This window comes from Schistocerca gregaria, chromosome 4, assembly GCF_023897955.1.
Source record: "Schistocerca gregaria isolate iqSchGreg1 chromosome 4, iqSchGreg1.2, whole genome shotgun sequence".
Classification (NCBI taxonomy): Eukaryota; Metazoa; Arthropoda; class Insecta; order Orthoptera; family Acrididae; genus Schistocerca; species Schistocerca gregaria.
This window is the reverse complement of record NC_064923.1, coordinates 470700560-470719362: the sequence shown is the minus strand read 5'-3', so window position 1 is coordinate 470719362 and position 18803 is coordinate 470700560. Positions and strand designations below refer to the sequence as shown.

Below are 18803 nucleotides of genomic sequence, written 5' to 3'. Positions count from 1 at the left end.
GTAGAATATTGAGGAAGCATCAAGTTAGAGTCATCTTTCGCCCTCCTACTAAAATATCATCACTGGGTAGATCCGTTAAGGATGACCTGGGCCTATGTAAATCAGGTGTCTACAAGATTCCTTGTGGTTGCGGTAAGTCATACACAGGGCAGACAACAAGAACGGTGCAGGAACGTATTGTGGAACACCAGGGGCATACTCGCCTTCTCCAACCCACCAAGTCCGCAATCGCTGAACATTGCATTTCTACTGGCCATTCTATGAATTACAATGATACAAAAATTGTGGCTCAAACATCAAATTTCTGGAGTTCAATTATAAATGAATCCATAGAAATAATATTGTCAGCCAGAGAGACTCTTATCAATCGAGATAGCGGTTACCAGTTAAATTCCGCTTGGAATCCCGTTGTAGAGAAACTTCGTAGTCAACGTAGTTATCGGTATAAAGATGAAGATGGATCTGATATCTAAATGCCAAGTTTTCACCGCAGAGGGCGCCAGGCGCAGCGCACGCAGTTGTGAAAGCGCACGCTAAACAGTACACGCGGAATGCAGCCCCCTTTCGCTTTAAATTGCAGAGCTCAGCGCGTATTCGCCAGTACTTCTCCAGCCGTACTCACCTGAAGACGGCAAAAAGACTTTGTGCCGAAATGTCGTGGCAAGATGTTACTGACTTATGGCATTTCTCCCGTATTTTTATGGAACAATCAGTACGCCGGGAAAATTTCAAACATCACAATTTTAAATTAATTTACTTTCTGAATATCAATTTCTCTCTCAGAGTCATTCAACAGTTGATTCTAATTGACCATTTTGAAGACAGTTTCGAAAACAACAGTTTTTACTGACTTGTCATTCTGATGTGCTTTAACACTGACAGATTTTAAAGATTTTTTACTTGCTGGAGGTAATATATTTTTAAAGCAGCTTTATTGGCTGAACTTTGTGATAAGCGAATTGCTTTTGGAGAAGCGTCATCTGGCCTGATTTTGTTTCTCGAAACCATGGCACTGAAATTATTGGCCGCTGTAGTGCAATATTCATTCCTTGGTCAATTACTTCTGGCCCCTGTGTCCAAACATTCTTACGACTTTCACACTAACATTCTTATTTTTTGCTATTAAACACTCATTCTTCTCACAGAAAGCTTCTTTCTCTCCATTGTCCAATAGTCAGGAAGAACACACTCAACACTATTTCCAGAAATAGATCCACATTTGAAAGGCACGTTTCCAGCAAGCACGATTTCATTTCGACACTTTTCTCCCTTTCATCACCTCTGCCATCTTTATTATCACCCTCAAACAACTTAATCTTTGTATTAACTGGGGGTGCGAAATACTACATAATCATAAGATTCCTTTTGACTTCGAACCTCTAATAGAATCCCACACTTCGCTGTAGGCTCTGCAGCATTGAATAACGAAGTAAAAAAAAAAAATGAATCACTGCATATGATTGAATGCAGTGGCTTCTCGAAGTGTTTTAAAATCTGACTACGTAAGACAATTATTTACTTCAACAACTCTCAAAATTCATGTGTGGAATGATTTCAATGATATCGTACAGGTCGATGTTCTAGTCACACTTTGTAAGGGCACTTTTTAGAGGTTGTGAGGTTGGCTGCCATGAAACCTAAAAGGAATATCAACATACCATTTTCATACCATTTACAAACCCCCAAATGTAGACAAAAGCCAATATCATCACCTGCTTTTGCTAATAATGTCACTGATGTACTATTCTTCTGCCCTCTAAATGAAATTGAATGTAGCCTTCAAAACGTTGAAGAGAATACATCTTCCGATTGGCACAGGTACAAACTCCTGTAGCTGTAATCATACAGTAACGATTTTACGTTAGTTCTTTTTGTTCTTCTCTCTGTGTGCAGGTTATGAAATCATGCTCTGGGATAAACCGCATTTTTCTTTTTGTACCATGGTAACAGACTGTGGTTTTGAAATAAATAATAAAATTATCTTTACATAAGCTACTACAGAAAAATACAAATTCCAGAATAGGCCTAAAATAACATTACCCCACGATTATAGGGGCGTAACTATTTCATGGCAACGTAGGGTCATAAGGGTGTAGCACATCAAGAAATGCCCCATATGTCTGAGTTGATTGCTGGTTACATACTGCAGGGTACCAGTTGGGCCCTAGAGTAACAGAGAGGAGTACAATGAAATAGCAGCAGTCACATGAATAATGACAATTTTTTAACAGTAGTTACGTACTTGCAATAATATGTGAGAGAACACAATGTGACTCATTTAAAGTGCAAACAGTAGAATGTCAGTCATATAAAACAGGAAATACAACAGGTGATAATATTTCGTCAATTATTAGTGTCGGAAAAATTACTTCCAATGAGGCAGTTAACGTAAAATATTTGTTAAAGGTTGAATGAACGACGTCAAATGGGACACAACATACACCACTGGCCATTAAAATTGCTACACCAAGAAGAAATGCAGATGATAAACGGGTATTCATTGGACAAATATATTATACTAGAACTGACAAGTAATTACATTTTCACACAATTTGGGTGCATAGATCCTGAGAAATCAGTACCCAGAACACCCTCCTCTGGCCTTAATAACGGCCTTGATAAGCCTGGGCATTGAGTCAAACAGAGCTTGGATGGCGTGTACAGGTACAGCTGCCCATGCAGCTTTAACACGATACCACAGTTCATCAAGATTAGTGACTGGCGTATTGTGACGAGCCAGTTCCTCGGCCACCATTGACCAGACGTTTTCAATTGGTGAGAGATCTGGAGGATGTGTTGGCCAGGGCAGCAGTCGAACATTTTCGGTATCCAGAAAGGCCCGCACAGGACCTGCAACATGCGGTCGTGCGTTATCCTGTTCAAATTTAGGGTTTCGCAGGGATCGAATGAAGGGTAGTGCCACGGGTCGTAACACGTCTGAAATGTAACGTCGACTGTAGAAAGTGCCGTCAATGCGAACAAGAGGTGACCGCGACGTGTAACCAATATCACCCCATACCGTCACGCCGGGTGATACGCCAGTATGGCGATGACGAATACACGCTTCCAATATGCGTTCACCGCGATGTCGCCAAACGCGGATTCGACTATCACGATGCTGTAAACAGAACCTGAATTCCTCCGAAAAAATAACGTTTTGCCATTGGTGCACCTAGGTTCGACGGTGAGTAAACCATCGCAAGCGCTCCTGTCTGTGATGCAGCGTCAAGGATAACCAAAGCCATGGTCTCCGAGCTGATACTCTATTCTGCTGCAAACGTCGTCTAACTGTTCGTGCATATGGTTGTTGTCTTGCAAACGACCCCACCTGTTGACTCAGCGTTGGAGACGTGGCTGCACGATCCGTTACAGCCATACTGATAAGATGCCTGTCATTTCGACAGCTAGTGATACGAGGCCGTTGTGATCCACCACGGCGTTCCGTATTACCTTCCTGAACTCACCGATTCCATATTCTGTCAACAGTCATTGGATCTCGACCAACGCGAGCAGCAATGTCGCGATACGATAAACCGCAATTGCGATAGGCTACAATCCGACCTTTATCAAAGACAACGTGATGGTACGCATTTCTCCTCCTTACAAGAGGCATCACAACAACGTTTCACCAGGCAACGTCGGTCAACTGCTGTTTGTGTATGAGAAATCGGTTGGAAACTTTCCTCATGTCCTCACGTTGTAGGTGTCGCCACCGGCGCCAACCTTTTGTGAATGCTCTGAATAGCTAATCATTTGCATATCACAGGATCTTCTTCCTGTCGGTTAAATTTCGCGTCTGTAGCACGTCATCTTCGTGGTGTAGCAGTTTTAATTGCCAGTACTGTAGATAACATTATGAGAACTGGTCACTTTATAGTACCATTGCAGATCATCTACTTTTAGAAATCGTAATATCCATAATACTGAAACTTCCTGGCAGATTAAAACTGTGTGCCCGACCGAGACTCGAACTCGGGACCTTTGCCTTTCGCGGGCAAGTGCTCTACCAACTGAGCTACCGAAGCACGACTCACGTCCCGTACTCACAGCCTTACTTCTGCCAGTATCCGTCTCCTACCTTCCAAACTTAACAGAAGCTCTTCTGCGAACCTTGCAGAACTAGCACTCCTGAAAGAAAGGATACTGCGGAGACATGGCTTAGCCACAGCCTGGGGGATGTTTCCAGAATGAGATTTTCACTCTGCAGCGAAGTGTGCGCTGATATGAAACTTCCTGGCAGATTAAAACTGTGTGCCCGACCGAGACTCGAACTCGGGACCTTTGCCTTTCGCGGGCAAGTGCTCTACCAACTGAGCTACCGAAGCACGACTCACGTCCCGTACTCACAGCCTTACTTCTGTCAGTATCCGTCTCCTACCTTCCAAACTTAACAGAAGCTCTTCTGCGAACCTTGCAGAACTAGCACTCCTGAAAGAAAGGATACTGCGGAGACATGGCTTAGCCACAGCCTGGGGGATGTTTCCAGAATGAGATTTTCACTCTGCAGCGGAGTGTGCTAAGTCGGCCTTTGGCTGTGGAGCGGTGCGGTACGTCCCGGCCGCTCCGTGTCGCGTTTCCGGGTGTGTTGTTGTTTACCGCGCCGGCGCGCTAGTGTTACGTATTGCCGTCACGTTCCTGACATACGATGGCTCTTTCGTATCGGAAAGCCACGATCAAGCTGCAGTTCGACACTACGTACTCTAGACCCAAGGCCCACGAAGTAGAGCGTTTTTTACGCGATGTGGTACATGTTGATCCTAACGAGCTGATCGGTATCCACTTATCTATTGTCTCCAGCGTCGTATATCTTAAGTTCACTGACGACGAAGCATGTGACAAACTTCTCAGACGCTCGACGGCAGGTTATCGGTTCTGCCACTCAGACGGAAACGTGGGTGTGGTGACGCTTGAACGTGCTGGATTGGGAATCCAAAATGTGCGCGTGTTTGAGCTCCCTTTTGAAGTTCCAGCGGATTTGGTCACCCTTGCTCTTCGACCCTATGGAACAGTTCTCGGCCACACGGCCGAAAAATGGAAGACCTTCGACACCTACCCTGTCCTTAACGGGGTGCGACAAGTCCGTCTTGACCTGCATCGCCATATTCCTTCGTATCTCACGATCGCTGGTTGCAGGGCAATAATTATTTACGACGGTCAGCCGAGAACCTGCTCCGGTTGTGGCCAGACGGGACACATGCGTACCGAATGCCTGCAACGCCGTCTCGTGCAGACACCCTCGACCGACCAGATTCGTCCGTCGACACCGACCTCTCTGCCGATTACGTATGTTGCGGCGGCGAGACGGGAGACGCCAGCTGTATATGACGACCCCACTGTATTGGTGCGAGCTTTGGAGGACCCTGCAGTAGCTTCCACGGAGCCCCAAGCGTCTTTCAGTGCTGATGCTACTGATGTCCTTTCGTCGGACCCCGGCGCACCGTCACAACGGCTCGCCGACGGTGCGATGGAAGTTGAAGCACAGGATGCAGCGTGCTCCCCTTGCCCTACGTCGGAAACAGAGGCGCGGCAGCGTAAGCAGAAATCACCCAAGCGTCATAAGAAGCGGCGCAAGACAACCGACGACGTAGAACAGCCCGAGGCGACACCGCTGGATGACGAGGTGCCTCAACCGCTCCACCGCGCCGACACAGGCGACCCTACCGTCTCACACGGTTCGACGTCTTCTCCCACTACCGCTGGGTCTGGACCACATGGGGATGCGGGAGATCACCGCAGCTCCGACACCGGGGATGCACCCTTGCCTCCGTCTGCCTCTCGAGATCCAGTGGTGTCAACGTCCCTGGGCGACTGGGCGCAGGAGATGGAGTTGCAGGATGCGTTTCAGAACCAAGACGATACACCGATGCCGATGGCAGCGTCTACGCGGCCGGCGACAGACGCCTAGGACGGCATGAGCACCTCTCGTCGTTGCCTAGCACTTCGCAAGACCGGCGCTCCACGTCACGACTACTGCCCTCCTGTCATACCATGGTCACCTCCCGAGACTTGATGGGCCAGGCATACCGCCTCGCCACGATCAACGTCAATGGCATTACATCTGATGTCAAGACCCGTATGCTGAAGGATACGTTACGCGCTGCGGATCTGGACGTTGTTTTCCTTCAAGAAGTCCGATCAGGACTCTGTCTCGATGCCTACGGATATGACGCCTACACTATGCCTGCAGATGTGGGCGGCGGAGGTACGGCGATTCTACTGCGGGAAGGGATAATGGCCACTGATGTCTCCTATTTACCGTCGGCCCGGGGGGTCGCACTCACGATTGGTACAGTACGACTGGTGAACTTATATGCTCCTTCAGGCACCGACAAAAGGAGAGAACGGCGCACCTTTTTTGCCGAAGATATAGCCCCGCTCTTCCAGGGCAATACCGACCACTTGGTAGTAGGCGGCGATTTTAATTGTGTGCTCCGCCCATCCGACCAGGAGCCACACTATACCACCTGCCCGGCACTCCAGGCACTTGTGCAGGACTTGGCCTTGTTGGACACCTGGATCATCCAACACGGCGACCGTCGAGCACACACCTACTTTACTAGTCACTCCGCGAGCCGTTTGGATCGAGTCTACGTCACCCGCGGCCTACGATCGGCCGTTGTCGACGCTGAGATGTGGCCGGCAGCGTTCACGGATCACCTCGCATATGTGTGTACTCTCACCCTTCCCCGCCAGCGCGTCCGCCGAAGTAGGGGTCCGTGGCGCCTCAATGTGGCCCTTCTTGATGAGATAAATTGCAGACGCGCAGTCGAGTCCACATGGAGCAATTGCCACCGGCGTTTACCCACCTACCGTTCTGTACTTCAATGGTGGTTACGGTGTGCAAAACCCGCACTGTGCCGAACATTAGTCAGCTATGGACGCGACCGAGCGCGCTGGTATACTGCGACTACTGATTTTTACTATACTGCGCTCCGCGAACTGGCTGTACAACCGCCGTCGCCAGAGCGACAATCAGCAGTACAACGCGTCAAGGCACAATTGCTTCGTATCAACGCCGTACGTCTTGCGGGTGTGCGGGTGCGAGCGAGGACGACTGATGATGTTCGTGGTGAACGACCTTCCCTCCACCATATCATTCAAGAACGCCGAAGACGCAAGAGGCAGCTCATTACCGAGGTTGAGACGGAGGACGGGCGACGCGTTGACGCACAAATGGATATCGTCCGAGCGTTCACACAGTCATATAAACTTCTTTACGAGAGGGAGTCCCACATGAATGTAGGGGTCAGGGAAGTCCTATCTGACCTACCAGTCTCTCGGAACCTACAAGATGATGCTACGCTCTTGTCGGCGGTGACTTTGGAAGAACTGCGAGAGGCTCTGTTGCGTGGCTCTCCCAACAAAACGCCTGGCCCTGACGGCCTCCCTCTTGAATTTTACAAGCGGTTCTTTGATCTCATGGGCCCAATGTGGGTCAGGATGTACAGTGAACTCCTGGACGCCGATTTTCAGGTACCATCTGACTTTACTGAGGGTCTCTTGATCCCTGTGCCCAAACCCGGCGGAGGCCGTCGCCCTCTTGATTTTCGCCCGTTGACAATGCTAAACACTGACTATAAGCTGTTGACACGCATGATCCGTGAGAGGCTCAAACCTACGGTAATGGCGGCCATTCACACTGATCAAACCTGCCTCGGGGGCGACACTAATGTGTTTACGACTTTAAGCACCTATAGAGACGTGGTGGCGCTCATGCAAACTTGCCGCCTCCAAGGCGCTCTTGTTGCGCTGGACTTCGACCATGCTTTCGACCGCGTTAACCATGGTTTCCTGCGTACTGTTATGGAACACATCGGTGTCCCGCGTCTGACGACGTCTGTTGTGCTTCGATTGATCCATGGGGCTGTCACGAGGATTATGATCAACGGCTGTCGGTCCGCCCCCATCCGTGTCAACAGGTCCGTCCGGCAGGGTTGTCCTCTTTCTGCCATGCTCTTCGCCGTTGCCCTCGAACCAGCTCTTCACGGACTACGGCGACGCTTAGAAGGACTTACCCTCCGTTCCGTAACCTTTCGATGTGGTGCATACGCCGACGATGTGATGTTCTTAGCACGGTCTGGTGACGAAATACACACGGCGTTTTCCTGGCTCCACCAGTATGGGGCGGTGGCAGGCAGTGTGCTCAACCTTCGGAAATCACGCTACATGGAGGTAGGACGAGGAATGCCTGCAGGTCTGGCCGTACCTCTGACAAAGGTCCCGATGCTCAAGTGTTTAGGGATATCACTCCATCGACAAATACAACGCACGGCGGCCTTTACGTATCGTATGGTCTTACGACGACTCCGTTTAGAGGCTCGTCTCAATAAATTCAGATCATTGAACATTTTGCAACGCGCCCAATACGTTAATGTGTACATGGCTTCTCACCTTAACCATTACGCCCATGTACTGCCGATAACGGACACGATGGCTTCCAGGATACAGGCAGTGTTTGGACACGTGGTGAACGATGGTGCTGTTTTCAAGATCCGTTTTGTTACGCTTACTTTACCCTTCGACAAAGGCGGTGTTGGACTCACTCACGTCAAGCACAGAGCGCTGGCACTGTATCTCCGTTCCATGAGGCGACTCTGGCTTTCACCAACAGCCAGTCTCCCCGGCCTACTGATTGAAGAAGTGGCCCCACGTACGCTGTACCCACCAGTACCAGTTGGACATTTATCGCCCTCGCTGTCACACATTAGAACGTTTTTCGTAGAGCATAGCTATGTGTTGCGGGTTATATCGGAGACACGGAATCCGACAGCGAAGACTTATTATAGTGCTCTCCAGCACTGGACTCCGGATAACGACATTGTACGGCGCCACCCTACGGTCGACTGGCCACGAGTATGGCGAGCCATCCACGCACCGTTCCTGTCTACTTTCGTGCGATCGACGTGGTATGTGGTCGTTAACGAGAAACTTCCAACCCGACAACGGCTGCATGCCATTCACCTAATTGACGACCCTGTGTGCCCCCGTTGCACGACGTTAGACACGGACGAACATAGACTGAACTGTGGCCCCGCGCGTGAGTGCTGGAAACTGATCCGCCAGATCCTGGCTTTCCTGCTCCGCCGCCTCTACGTTTCGATTTTACCCCAAGAACTCTTTCATCCCGACGCTGTCTATTTCCCTATGACACGGATGAATGCGGTTAATTGGGTACGAGGAATGGCGATACACTACATATACCGCGATGGAGACAAAGACGTCCTCGATTTATGGTACTATATGATCGACGAGTTTCTGGTCTTAACGAACAGACAGGATTACCGGAACCTTTTTGCGAACTATTTGGGTTCGTCATTCATGGACCCACCACCCAGCTGGGGTGTGCCGGGTGTGAGAAGACATTAACTTGTAGATGTGATCTTTCCACGATTCCCCTATGGTAACAGAAACAGTCTCTGACTGTGTGCAGCGGCCCCGGGCGCTCCAACGATTGGTGGCTGGTGATGTCCAATGCAATGACGACCGCCCGTTCCTGGCCGCCCGCCTAGCAATGTGACCGCGGCGAGCAAGATGGCCCTTTTTAGTTCACTTTATTGGCAACTTTTTGCGCATGGCTGCCTTGTTTTTTTTTTTTTTTAAATGCATTCTCAAAAAAAAAAAAATGTAGTTAGTAGTTTGTGAAATAAGCATTGTAGGCTGTGATTATATTTTTGTTGAGCTTAATAATTAGTGTGTGTAGAAACACCATTTTCTTTAAGTATTCATTGACATATTTCTGTACATGTTATTTGCATAAGTGCCTTAGTACAACTTCAGTTTTGTGGCTTTGTCATCGCATTTCCATGAAAGTAACCAAAAAGATGGGAGGTTATTTTATGCACAGACTGATTTTTTTCTTTTCTTTTTTTGTAATATTTTTATTTTCCATTTGAAGTGTAAAATCTGAGCTTAAAAAAAAAAAAAAAAAAAAAAAAAAAAAAAAAAAAAAAAAAGTTGGTAGAGCACTTGCCCGCGAAAGGCAAAGGTCCCGAGTTCGAGTCTCGGTCGGGCACACAGTTTTAATCTGCCAGGAAGTTTCATATCAGCGCACACTCCGCTGCAGAGTGAAAATCTCATTCTGGAAACATCCCCCAGGCTGTGGCTAAGCCATGTCTCCGCAGTATCCTTTCTTTCAGGAGTGCTAGTTCTGCAAGGTTCGCAGAAGAGCTTCTGTTAAGTTTGGAAGGTAGGAGACGGATACTGGCAGAAGTAAGGCTGTGAGTACCGGACGTGAGTCGTGCTTCGGTAGCTCAGTTGGTAGAGCACTTGCCCGCGAAAGGCAAAGGTCCCGAGTTCGAGTCTCGGTCGGGCACACAGTTTTAATCTGCCAGGAAGTTTCATATCAGCGCACACTCCGCTGCAGAGTGAAAATCTCATTCTGGGTCCATAATACTGTTTCTCTCTCAGTGGACATCATATTCAACTTTCAAGCTATAGTATACTCAAACCTGTAATGAATTTTCACTTCATTTACTTTCTGAACATTAATTTCTGTCTCAGAGTCATTCAACAGTTGATTCTAATTGACCACTTGAAGGCAGTTTCGAAAACATCAGTTTCTACTGACTTGTCATTCTGATGTGCTTTAACACTGACAGATTTGTTTAATAGTAATGTAAACATTGATGCAGAAAACGTGGTGTAGAAGTGATAGCGTCTTGGCATATTACAATAATGGGTGTATATATTATGGATAGATATGCTATCACCCAAGGTCTAAGTTATTGATTTAAAGTGGACAATTACATATTTCACAATGAGTGCACAATTATACATTTTCTTAGTCTCAATGATTGGAATGCCATTGGAATACAGACACATGTTGTCCATTAGAAGTTCTGTATCTGCATGCTTTTCACTGGTAATTCGTTATTTCTCTATCTACTTAATCTGTGTATTGGCCTCTAAAGCCATCAAATGCCATGATGCCTGTCTGTAAATTACTATAGTATCACGCTTAGATAATCACCCTATTTAGTTGTTACCTGGACGTTGAGTGATGGCATAGTCATCGATAAACAAAATTTTACCAATTGTAAGTTATGTTCCACTATTTCCTTACTATCTATCTCATATTATCACTGTGTAAGGAAATGTATATGTGTGCACACGTTGTGAAATATTTAATTATCCACTTTAAATCAGTAACCTAGGCTAATGCATCCATTATTGTAATACACCAAGACGCTATCACTTCAGTGCCATGTTTCGGGCATCGGTGTACACGTTACAACATGTACAACGGTAATATAATTGGAAAGTTCAATATGACATCTAGTGCGAGAGAAGAAGAATACTACATGATATAGCAATATGTGAGATAAAGTTACTTAGGAGTACATTGGAATTTGTATATTGACTGTATGAACTTATGTAAAGGTAACTGTGTTTTAAAATTCACAGTCCGTTACGATGGTAAAAAAAAAAAAACATACGTACAATTTATCGCGCAACATGAACCCATAAACTGTATAATGAATCTATCTCAAAAAGAAAAATCTTTAATTTACGATTACATCTGTAAGTTTTACGATTACATCTGTAACTTTTTCTAATGTTTGAACCTTGGAGATCTCAAGATAGCAGCTTATCCAAGCCGACAGTAGTAACTCAATGTATCTACATGCTATCAAGAGAACAAAAACTTTATATATGAAGCTTTCTTTACAAAGAAAAACATTTTTGAATGTAACTGTATAAGATAATAATCGACTTGTGATAGACAGTAATGAATTGGCACGGTCCAGCAACTGCTCCATTCATTTACATTTGTACTTAAATGCAAGCAATAATATCTCTGACATTAATAACATCTTTGAAGTGAGAGCGTAAACAATGTAAAGCAGAGAGCGCGTTCAGCAAGTAGCAGTATGCAGCCTTTTTTCGACTCTGCTTGCATGTGAGTACACTTTACTCTAACAAACTCACATTTTTCTTAAGTTTAACAGTACCTTTTCTAAATACATAATTTTATGAGCAGCAAAAGACGCAACCTAATCTGTCCTCTCTTACTCTTGGCGTACTGCAGTCGAAGGGCGTCTGTGCTCTCATTAATACAATCGATATAACTAAATAGTTCTGCACCTAAAGATAATGGTGTGAAGAATCGAAACGCATAGTGGTAAAATAAAGAGGTGTCGGACGCAGAAAACTATTTTATTTATATTCTAACTCCCTCGCACATCATAGTTACAAACTAAAATAGACCGAAACACTAAATTACATTGCCTTTTATTTCAAGTATTCTTATCTAATGGAGTAACACGTGGCCTGCCACAAAAACAGACTCAGAGCTTTACGCTAGTACTGACATTGTGCCTACGCACTCGCTCTTGCTAAGCCCTCAAGAGAAGAGATAGAGCATCAGTAGTTGCTTAACAATCGGCTCGGAGGCATTACTAGAATGACGTCTCTCTCTTCGCGAGGTGTTAGCAAGGATGAACGCTTGTGACAGGTTAGATCTACGTGCCCGCAGGAAGATAATCCAGGGATCCGGTTTCGACTAACTGTCTGGCAAAGCTTTATCTGTCCCGAATATTTTGGCTTATACTGGGATATTTCTGGAGTTTCTAGTTAATTTACTGTGACATTCACGACTTACATCTAGCGTAATTAATTTCCAGTAAGATCCTGTAATATGACTGTTTTAGTAATTGAACAGCTAGTGTACATAGAACCACCAAGCCTGAATGAGTGAAATTGTGCACTGTTATAAACAAACGGAGACCCAATAACTGCAAGATCGCTATCTGACTATGACAATGAAAACGCGTGCTTACATAAATCGCGTAGCTTAATAAACTGCAACAGGTTAATAAATAGTAACAGCTTAATAAATTCCAATTCATACTAATGAATAACAAATCTTCAGTGAACATGAAATTCGCTCACAAGATACTTTCAAAACTAACTAATTCTAATAGTGAACAACTTATTGTCGAACACTATCCAATGAGGATCGATGCCCGTTAATGTAATCACAGTAATGAGATATCAAAAGAGAAAAGCTGGGAGCGATTAGACTAAAGGTACGGTTTTTTGCTAGGTAATACCAGCCACATCGAGGTAATGTGCGACGTAATTTAGTTTGTACAACATGAACTTCATAGAACGAGGCACAGCATCTCCCTGCACAGAAACCATGTACCTTCTCTGCTGAAATTAGGACTCGTAAGCACGGAGTATGTATTGTTATAAACAAGGAAAATTTTCTGAGATGTTAAATACTTAGCAAGCTGTATCATGTGCAACAAATAGTTGCGATAAAGGTAACACCTTGTAACAAGTAATTACGAAATGGCCATAAACAAAGAGTGTGCCCCTATGTACTCAGTTAATCAGTAGTTGAATTAGGAAAATTGATATAAGAAATAGCACACACATTTAGATTACACAAGAAAACAAGATTACATAACAAACCAAGTGAACACGAAGTTTAAGACATTTGGTATCAGGAAGACACATGCAACGTAAGTCAAATAAAACTGCACACATAAATCTAATCCTATGAACCACTACCAGAAGACCATAGGATAAAAAACACTGAAGGGGAGAGATGGCTGAACTGACTACATAATCCAGAATGAGATTTTCACTCTGCAGCGAAGTGTGCGGTGATATGAAACTTCCTGGCAGATTAAAACTGTGTGCCGGACCTAGACTCGAACCCGGGACCTTTGCCTTCCTCGGGCAAATGCTCTACCAGCTGAGCTACCCAAGCACGAGTCAGGCCCCGTCCTCACAGCTTTACCTCTGGCAGTATCTCGTCTCCTACCTTACAAACGTTACAGAAGCTCTCCTGCGAACCTAGTGGACCTAGCAATACTGAAAGAAAGGATATTGAGGAGACATGGCTTAGCCACAGCCTGGGGGATGTTTCCAGAATGAGATTTTCACTCTGCAGCGAAGTGTGGGCTTATATGAAACTTCCTGGCAGATTAAAACTTTGTGCCGGACCGAGACTCGAACTCGGGAGGTTTGCATTTCGCGGGGAAGTGCTCCACCCGGAGCTTCTGTAAAGTTTGGAAGGTGAGAGACGAGGTACTGGCAGAAGTAAAGCTATGAGGATGGGGCGTGAGTCGTGCTTGGGTAGCTCAGTTGGTGGAGCACTTGCCTGCGGAAGACAAAGGTCCCGATTTCGATGCTCGGTTCGGCACACAGTTTTAATCTGCCAGGAAGTTTCTTGACTATATAATGTTTCGGATTATAGAAGAAGAAACGGATTCCCTAAGCATCTTCAAATGTACTGATTTCACAAATACATGTAACTTGGTAACAGCATGCACGTAGATACCAGCTGACTTCCGCAATTCATAATAAAGGTGACGAAAGTCATGAGATAGTGATATGTACACTTGACAGCAAAAAAAGTGGGTCACTGCCGAATACAACCAACATAACTTAGCTGTGTTGCAGGTCCTCTAAACACCAAGACCCCATTGGGTACAGTCATTTGACTACACACAATGGGTACCGCAAGAGACTGCTAAGAGACCAAAGGTCTTTATGGCAGTCTGTCTAAGCGTCAACTAATATCGTCATACAAAACATATTAGAAAACACGTTCTTAGCGATGAGACATCCCATAACACTCATAAACTAACCTTAATTACAAGTTACGTTCCAAAAGTTCTGAGAAAACGGATTATTTTACATATATCGTACGGTAATCCTTAGTCAAAATTAAATACTTGAGACAATATATGGAGTTACAAAGCTGTACGGCAAGTGGAAAAAGTTTTTCGCTCTCGAAAAGGTTTTCCATCCACTTGCTGAAGGTCGCTCAACGGCGAGTGGCTCTGGAAACTGGATATTGGACGAACCGGTAGAAAAACGCGATTGACGGCAACAAGCACTCTAAGGAAATCTCAACATTAACAGCGAATCACCAGTAATATCATTGATCTCGTAACACATCAACAGTTACGTGTACACAAATTTGAACTTTAAATGACATGACCAACGTCGTCGTTCTGGACCTGGATTCCAACCCAGCACCTATAGCCATTGCTAACTAAGCTAAGCTATGTTTGTACCTTATTGAGACTGGATCACTAGGCATAAAGAGACGTGAATTATAGACGTTTGCACCAGTATCAGTTATCAATTCAGATCCTCAAAATAAATGACCAAAATGTTTGTACTGAACTGGGAATCCTGTCACAACAGTTACTGTCCTGGGAACTACCCCCAACGACGTTTAACATGGTGTCATTCACAAGGAACAAGGTATGCTCACGTTTAAAATTGAAATGCCATCATATAAAGCTTCTAACAGGGATGCGAACCTAGCACCTAATCGGATTGTTAACGAAGTACAGTCAAAAGTATCCGAACGACTTGGATTGTATTTCGCCTGATTCCCATGCAACCCACATAACGCAGGTGTCTAGCACGTCCTCTAATCGCTTCTTGATGCAGTCGTTTGACTGTTGAAAATGGTTCCAACAGGTCACCACTAGAAAACACTACTATGTATCGCAATAACTAAGAATGTAATGAAATACCACGATACTAAAAATATCAGGGAACGCATCATCACAGATAAGACTGTCCTTAAGGCTTGTAAGCTCGCTTTTATTGCAATAACTGACATACCTGAAATGTTAGCACTCTCATTATTACGTCAGATAGGTAATGCACGTAGTAAGTTCGTCGTATTCATGATTTCCTCTTCAAAGTAACATAGCATACTTGTTATTTAACACAAAATGTTATTAAAAATTTACGTTATTCACGAGCAGCTAGTTGAGAATATGTATGAACTTCAATTGACGCGACGAACCGACTCCTTAGGCATACGCTTTCAAACCCAGGTTATGCAAACTAAAATATAGTGACTGACGGAAACTAACAGTCATTCCTGACTAGGCATAAAGAGAGAGATATACCTCGATTTTAGACAGTATCAGTTAGCAAATATCAACTTTAAATTACGTAACGCAAACATTTTTAACGGGCGCGAATTCCTACCCAGCATCTATTGTCCCTGTTAACGAACTACGAGAGATGTTAAATACTGCTTCTTCACAAGTAACTTACTTGAAATGCAGGGAGGTAAAGCTTTGTGTTGGACAGGGATTCCAACCCAGAACCTAATCTTATTGTTATCGAATCACAATGAACTTTGACATATCGGATTTTCTCGGCAGTAGCTAGATGTATTAACTGAAATGACGAGACGAAACATTTATATTTTCCTTCCCAGGACTACAACTCGGCACATATCGCTGTTGTATTCTAGAGAAGGGGAACGTTAAGTATGGGTTTGTTACACCAGCAGCGACATGTGAGCATGTTTGAACTAGGAATAATATGACGAAGTGTTCAGTGCTGACTGAGAATCGAACCCCAAACATATCGTTGTTGACTACACACAAAAAGACGACACCTACCGAATTTTTCTCCACCAGCAGCTCGGAATTACATCCTTGAACTTACAGTGATCTCGCAAATAGTTCTGTGTCTCACTGGGAGTCAAAAACGTCAGATATCGTTAGTGTTGACAACGAATGAAAACGCATTAAAAATAAAAATTATTATTCACCAGCAGATAGGTGTTCTCATGCTAGAGCTTGATAATACATAGTGAAATGCTTAGTGCTGGGCCAAGATTCCAACCCATTCATGCGCAATATGTGGAGATGTCTGAGGAATCTGCAGTTTTGAACAAACAACAGGTTGTAGTCGAGCTGTATTGCCACGAAGGGATCAAATTCCGCGTTAAGGGCGGTCTGAGTTGCATTCCCAGTTCAGATCCAATTTTGTCGACACACAGAAGCTCAAATAAAAGACGGAATAAGTGTCCTGTGACCATACACTGGGTTTGTTTCGTCACTAGAAATAAATAACTAGTATATGAATGGTTACAGGTGACAGAGTTTCTACATGTCGCGACTCCTTACTTTATTGTGGTTCTACCTAACGTCTAACTGGTAGAGAAGGAATATCATGTTTAATGTGATTTTCAGACCACAATGCCATTATCCCTGCTTCACTTGGCGTAGCCAGTAGAGAATAGAATCTGCCTCTCCCTATCAAAAACTATCGGCAGAAACTGGAATCAAACCGAGACCAACATCATATGAAACTATCAGCAGTGCAACAGACCACCAAACCCTCTTCTCTACGACTCACCTCTCTATCGTAACACCGTTGCGGCACATAAGATGAGAACTCTGACACATAGGCTCCCTGTAGTGGTTTGCAGGATGTTCAGAACATTCATTTACTTGGTTGACCGAATCGCCATGAACTAGCTGCCTTGGCTTCCCAGTGCATACATTCGACTCTATTTTGTAATCACCGAAATAAAATAACTGCCACCTACACAAAACTGCCAACAGTGTAGGATGTAGAAATTTTAATAGGAATTGTTCTTTTCCATTTGAGATACTCTATTGCACTATCTGTTTGTTGAAACAATCGTGCAGTGCAAAAGAAATGCTGTAACTGTCAGTGTCTCAGAAGTCTAGATCCGGCCATATGCATTATCTCACAGCACTGTGGGTTGCCGAAGTTCTGGAGGGACTGCTGTTCACTTCCAGAGGTGCTGTAGCTACGTCAGAGCTAGTAGCGTAACTGTAAGCGTCGCGCACTGTTGATAAGACGTCGTGTGTTCTATTACATTCGCTACTACATTTTTTTTTAAACGCAGTTCTGCTGTCTGCTGAAGTTATCAATTTAATGGAACTCTGAACATAATTCTCTTCACTTCTCAACTCAAAATAGTCGCATGTGGAAAAAAGGCTTACTTCTGCATCATTTTGTTTTTTCAGGTTTAATAGACGGCCAGGCAGCAGATGAGTTTCGAAGCTTTTGTATTATGTAAGGTGAGAGAGCATCGTGCCAAAATAGTCAGAAACGTATTTTCTACATTAGCTGTCGGTGGCATTTTATTCTTCTTCTTCAAACCTTGTTTGACAGCTTTAACTCAGATCAAGTTTTCTACATGCATTTAATCAATAGACTGCATGTGCACTGTCAGACTGTTATAAGTAACATCAGAGAATTCTCATATATCGGTGATGACTAATTTCTCTCTCATGTTTGGTATTGTTTTAACAAGACTAAAAGAAACCTTACGAAAACTGTGCACTGTATTGTAAGAAATGAAATTAAACTAGCGACGATAACCTTACGACGAAAGTCTGTTTTAACAAAACTGAGTATCTGTACACAAGCGTGCATCTATCTGCACGAATTAGTGAGATACTACTCACTTAGATTTCGATTGGGTCTGTGTTTAAATGGTATGCTGTGTCATACTCAACAGGTATGCAAATGTGGCATTTCATAAATAAAGTTACGTATTCCTAGAAACCCAATATTTGCTTGTCAGCAGCGGAAAGAGGCGTTACCTGACGTGCAGCATTGTAAGTTTTTCACAATTGCACTTTCCGCCCCCGGTAGCTGAGTGGCCAGCGCCACAGAATGTGAATCCTAAGGGCGCGGGTTCGATTACCGGCTACGTTGGAGGTTTTCTCCGCTCAGGGACTTGGTGGTGTATTGTTCTAATCATGATCATTTCATCCCCATCGGCGCGCAAGTCGCCGAAGTGGCGTCAAATCGGAAGACTTGCACCAGGCGAGTGGTCTACCCGATGGGAGGCCCTTGTCACACGCCGTTCTAATTATTATACCATTGCACTTTGAGCTGAAAGTATTTTCTTGCGATTTGCGAATCAATTTATTTCCTTCATAGTTATCACCCTAGCATGGGAGTCTTAACTGAAGAACATTATTGAATTTCGTATCGTAACGGTCGATTCGAATTTCTTCGGAGACGCTTGTATTGTATGGCAG

The 18803-nt window shown here is 44.6% G+C and overlaps 3 non-coding genes across 3 annotated transcripts; 1 reads left to right on the top strand and 2 right to left on the bottom strand.

Moving 5' to 3' along the window:
* Window positions 1-3951: 3951 nt before the first annotated feature.
* Window positions 3952-4026, bottom strand: Trnas-cga (transfer RNA serine (anticodon CGA)). Its single transcript has one exon. It is a non-coding gene; the product is annotated as a tRNA-Ser (tRNA).
* Window positions 4027-4251: 225 nt separating this feature from the next.
* On the bottom strand, window positions 4252-4326 carry Trnas-cga (transfer RNA serine (anticodon CGA)). The gene has a single exon. It is a non-coding gene; the product is annotated as a tRNA-Ser (tRNA).
* A 5912-nt stretch (window positions 4327-10238) lies between these two features.
* Window positions 10239-10313, top strand: Trnas-cga (transfer RNA serine (anticodon CGA)). Its single transcript has one exon. It is a non-coding gene; the product is annotated as a tRNA-Ser (tRNA).
* Window positions 10314-18803: the final 8490 nt, after the last annotated feature.